The sequence below is a fragment of the Beta vulgaris genome, chromosome 7 (assembly GCF_026745355.1).
Source record: "Beta vulgaris subsp. vulgaris cultivar EL10 chromosome 7, EL10.2, whole genome shotgun sequence".
NCBI lineage: Eukaryota > Viridiplantae > Streptophyta > Magnoliopsida > Caryophyllales > Amaranthaceae > Beta > Beta vulgaris.
Genome location: NC_079208.1, coordinates 45,028,524 through 45,034,664, shown reverse-complemented (window position 1 = coordinate 45,034,664; position 6,141 = coordinate 45,028,524).

Sequence of the window (6,141 nt, the reverse complement as noted above, 5' to 3'; positions counted from 1 at the left end):
ATCTGTTCCTCTCACGGGAACACCAAGCAGTTTACCCAAATTTTGCATTAAAATCAATTTGAGTTCCTTTCACCAAGGTAACAATTTCCTTCTTCATCCATGGAAAAGTTTTCACAAAATTCGTCCATCAATTTAGGAATCAAACTATTTCCATAACATTTCACAAAAAGATTTTCCCAACCTTGAAACTTAATCATATTAAGAATTGACGAAAGTTTACTCTTTTGCACCAAGAAACATCAATAAAAAGTCCATGCACATACCTAGTTGCCGTGGAATTTTTTCGAACAACGAGTTGTTCCTCTCTCGGGAACATCTGATTCCCCCTCACTATTGCATGAGCTTCTTCAACCTCCATTTCAACCGATTCTTCTTGTTTCTTCCTTTTCCTTAGAATTCTTGATGAAGAATTGGGAAAATATCCATGGGTGTTGGTGATTCAATTTTAGAGGATGAAGGAGAGGGTTTTTCGGCTTTGTGGGAGGAGAGAGAGTGATAAGTGTTTTTGGTAGTCATTTTTGTGGAGAATTTTCGGTTTTATGAGAAGGAAGGAAAAAAATTTTTTTGTTTAAGGAAAGAATAATAAAACCGTGTATTTACACGTTTTAAGAAAAAAATCTTCTAAAAAAATATCTTCAACTAACTTGAGAGATATAAGGAAAAATCAGATTTTTAGGAAATAAAATCTGAACAAATATTTTTTGGTTTTCGAATTTTGAAAAGAAAAAATCTAATCTAATACGCTGGGAATTGGGAACAGCGTTTGGGAACTATGAATGGGAACAATGAAATTTTGCTACTTTGGAACTCCATTAATTCTTTTAATCCTTTGTTATCACTTAAGGCATAGAATTGTCCTATGAACAATAAGGGGAATATTATTGGACATTGGTGAGCAGTTTTCAGACATTTTTACTTATACATATGAAATAATCATATAAGAATTGTGATGTATTTAAGCAAATAAAACATCAAAAATGCACATCAAGACATAATGCCAAAGAATTAACACAAAGGGGAATAATGTAGCAATCATTTCAATTTATTAAGCCAAGTTCAAGTCTCAATTTCTCAAACCTATCTCTATTTAAGGGTTTTGTCAAGATATCTGCAATTTGACGTTCAGTCTCACAGAATTCCATTTTAATAAGACCCTTTTCAACATTATCTTTCAGAAAGTGATGCCTAATATGGATGTGTTTGACTCTTGAATGTGTACGGGATCTTTAGAAATACTAATAGCACTAGTATTATCACAATAGATGGGAACACATTCAAAGTAGATTCCATAGTCACGTAGTTGTTGTTTTATCCATAGCATTTGGGAACAACATGCTGCTGCTGCAACATATTCAGCCTCTGTAGATAAAGCAACTGTGTTTTGCTTCTTGGTGCTCCAAGAAACTAAACTATGACTAAGGAACTGAACCATACCTGATGTACTCTTTCTATTGACCAGATCTCCTGCATAGTCAGCATCCGCAAATCCTTTCAATTCAAAGGTATCACTCCTCGAATAGAATAGGCTTAAATCATCTGTTCCCTTGAGGTATCTTAGGATTCTCTTCACAGCTGTGAGATGAGATTCCTTTGGATTGGCTTGAAACCTTGCACATAATCCTACACTGAAAGCAATATCAGGACGACTTGCAGTTAGATATAGTAATGAGCCAATCATACCTCGATATTTGGTTTGATCCACACTTGTTCCTATAGAATCTTCATCCAATCTGGTTGAGATTCCCATAGGTGTATGATTAACTTTGGATGCTTCCAAACCATACTTTTTCAATAGTTCCTTTATGTACTTTTGTTGATGGATGTAGATTCCTTCTTCTGTTTGCTTGATTTGCAACCCCAAGAAGAAGTTGAGCTCACCCATCATACTCATTTCAAATTCTTTACTCATGAGATTAGCAAAGTCCTTGCACAAAGATTCATTAGTGCACCAAATATAATATCATCAACATATATTTGAACAACTAATAAATGTTTTCCTTTTGATTTTAAAAACAAGGTTCGATCCAATTTTCCTCTTTTAAACTCATTTTCAAGAAGGAACTTAGAAAGTCTTTCATACCATGCTCTTGGAGCTTGCTTTAACCCATAAAGAGCTTTGTCAAGCTTAAAGACATGATTAGGAAATTCTTTATTTTCAAAACCTGGAGGTTGTTCTACAAATACCTCCTCATTAAGATAACCATTTAGAAAAGCACATTTTACATCCATTTGATACAATTTGAAACCCATGAAGGCAGCAAAACTATGAAGATTCTAATTGCTTCCAATCTTGCAACTGGAGCAAAAGTTTCTTCATAATCAATGCCTTCCTGTTGATTGTATCCTTTCACAACTAACCTGGCCTTGTTTCTTATGATAGTTCCGAACTCATCTAATTTGTTTCGAAACACCCACTTTAAACCAATAACCTTGTTATGTTTAGGCTTAGGTTCAAGGTGCCAAACTTTGTTTCTTTCAAATTGATGAAGTTCATCCTGCATTGCTACGATCCAATCAGCATCAGTGAGAGCTTCTTCATGATTCCTAGGTTCCAACATAGAAAGAAAAGCATGAAAAGCACAAAAGTTTTTCAATTGAGATCTCGTTTGAGTTCCCTTATTTATGTCACTGATTATTAGTTCCACAGGATGGGAACGATGAGTTTTCCAAGGCTTTGGTTGGAAATCCTGGATGGAAACTTGGTTTCCTTGATCATCTTCATTTCCTGTACTTGGGAACCAGGTTCAACAATAGTGGATTCATTCACTAGTGCATCATCACTTAGTTCCTCTTCTTCCTCATTGGGAACAGGAACAGGATGTTGTTCCCTTGGCTTTGTTCCCATGACTTCGTCTTCCAAAGTCTCATCAATAAGACTTAGGTCTTTTGTCAATCCTATTTCGAAGTCATCTTCAACCTGTGTGCTTGCATCAAATTTATCTGTTTCATCAAAAATAACATGCACACTTTCTTCTACACACATAGACCTTTTATTATACACTCTATAAGCCTTGCTACTAGAAGAATATCCTAAGAATATGCTTCTTCACTTCTAGCATCAAATTTTCCAATATTTTGTTTCCCATTATTATGAACAAAACATTTACATCCAAATGTTCTGAAATATGTAATATTGGGCTTTTTACCAAAATACAGCTCATAGGGCGTTTTATTTAATAAAGGTCTTACCATGGCTCGATTTATAATGTGACAAGCAGTATTCACAGCTTCTGCCCAAAAGTTTTTGGAAGTCCACTAGCTATCAACATAGTCCTAACCATCTCTTCTAGTGTTCTATTCTTCCTTTCAACAAACCATTTTGTTGAGGTGTTCTAGGGGCTGAGAAATTGTGATCTAATCCATTGTCTCTGCTAAAGTCATCGAACTTATAATTTTCAAACTCTTTACCATGGTCGGATCTAAGGTGAAGTAACTTATGACCACTCAAATTTTGTACTTTCTTTGCAAAGACAAGGAACTCATCATAAGTCTCGTCCTTGCTAGAAAGAAAAATAACCCAAGTAAATCTAGAGAAGTCATCTACAATTACTAACAATATTTCTTTCCACTCCCTTTGTATCCTCATAGGTCCACATAAATCCATATGTATTAACTCTAAAGGTCTTGTGGTACTCACCACATTCTTGGACTTGAAAGAGGACCTAACATGCTTGCCTTTTGCGCATGCATCACACACATGATCTAAATGAAACTTAGTAGAGGGTAAACCTAAAACTAGTTCTTTAGAACGCAGTTTGTCAAGCAAAGAAAAGCTAGCATGACCTAGACGCTTGTGCCATAAGAATGAATCATCATCAATAACACTAAGGCATGTGAATTTGTTTTTGGGAACAAGGTTGAGATCCACAACATATGTGTTCCCTTTCCTTGTTCCTTCCAAAATGATATCCTTTGTGCTATTGTTGACTATCAAACATTTTTCACTATTAAACTTCACACAGTTCCCTCTATCACAGAATTGGGAAATACTTAACAAGTTATGCTTTAATCCATCAACTAGAAACACATTTTCTATGGAATGTGACGATGACTTACCAACTTTGCCCATGGCAACTATGTTACCTTTCTTGTTGTCACCAAAAGTCACACTTCCACCATTGTAGGCTGAGAGTGAGAGAAATCTTGATTTATCTCCAGTCATATGCTTAGAACAACCACTGTCTAGGTACCATGTGTTGTTCCCCCTCACTCCAACCTGCAAGAAAACTAATTGTTAGAGTTAGGAACCCAATCTTTCTTGGGTTCCTTTCCTTCAGGAACAATAGATTTCTTTTTCCAAATTACTTTACTTGTTTCCAAGTTCTCATTGATGCGACCAAGTCTTTTAGGACAAGAGTTCCTAAAATGACCAGTGTTCCCACAAAACATACAAACTTTATCACTTGGTAAATCAACTCTCTTTTTAGGTTTTTCAAATTTCTTTTTGTGATTAAAACCAAGACCTTCAGTTCGTTTTGTTTGAGGGTTCTTAATCCAGTTTGGAATAGGTAGCATTTTCTTTTCATTTCTCATTTGGTACAGTTCCCCTTCAAGTTCCTTATTTTCAATTTCCAAAAATGAAACATGATTTTTCAATTCGTTTATTTCAGATTTGAAACTTTGCAAGGGAACTGACTTAATGTCAAATGAACTTACTTCAGGAACAAACTCTTTTAGTTGTGAAACTCAAGCTCAACAAGTAGTTCTCATTTTTAAGATTTTCGAAATCCTCTTTTAATTTAAGATTTTTGTCAAACAATTCGAAAAATCTTTTCTCAATATCAACACGAACACTTTTAAGCCAAGAGGTATGTTCCTTTGCTACACTTAAAGCATTTTGACATTGTTTTAGTTTAATGGTTTCATCTTTGCAATCATTTACAGCGTCAACAATAAACTCAAATAATTTTTCTTTACTTAAAGAATTAAGACGAGTTTTGATGGTGTCTAGACTTGCCTCAAGAGATTCAATCTCTTCATCAGATTCGGAATTGTCAAGAGCCATAAGACAGAAGTTTGCAGTCTCCTCATTTGGTTGAGGATCATCTTCTTCCTCAGAGTCAGAGTCTCCCCATGCAGCAACCATAGCTTTCTTCATGTCAGATCGAGTATAGGAGTTTTTGTATTCTTTGTTCCTATCTCTGCTCTGTTCCCTTCCTTTGCCTTTTTCTCCCATTGGGGACAATCCTTGATGAAGTGCTCAGAACTGCCACACTTATGACAAACAAGTTTGTTAGAATATTTCTTATTCTTACCTTTGTAATCACCTTTCTTCATGTTCCTAAACATTCTTTTGAATTTTCGGACCATGAGAGCAGATTCTTCTTCATCTGTTTCTGAGCCTTCACTTTCATCAGCTTTTAAGGCAATCGACTTTTGCTTGGACATTCTCCATTCTCATTGTCCAATTGCAACTCATGAGTCATGAGGGAACCAGCAAGTTGTTCCAAATTGAACTTAGTAAAGTCCTTAGTTTCCTGAAGGCAGTTACCTTAGCCATCCAACGATCCCTAGGAAGGCTCCTTAGGACCTTTCGTACCTGTTCCTCAGATGTAATCACTTTACCAAGAGATGTTAGCTCATTAATTATATTAGTAAAGCGTGTAAACATGTCTTGGATAGACTCTTTTGATTTCATTTGAAAAAGTTCATATTGGTCATCAAAAGATCTATTTTTGATCTCTTAACTTCACTCGTACCTTCATGAGTGACTTCAAGAAGATCCCAAATTTGTTTTGCGGTTTTACATCCCATGACACGATTGTGTTCATGAGGACCAAGACCACAATGAAGCAATTTTATAGCAAGAGCATTAATTTCCATCTTTTCGAAATCAGCTTTATCAAAATCAGATATAGATTTAGGAATTACCTCATTCTTGTCATTAGTGGTAGTGACTTCAAAATCACCTACCTCTATGACTCTCCATACCTGGTAATTGTCGGCTTTGATAAAGATCTCCATTCTGTTCTTCCAGTAAGTGTAAAACTTACCATTGAACATTGGTGGCCTCTGCGTAGAGTACCCTTCTTCCAGTTTCTCTCTAGTATTCATATTTTTCAAGATCTTGAACTCAACAGGGTTTCCTGAATATTAGAGTTCCCGCTCTGATACCAATTGTTGTATAATATGAGCACTATA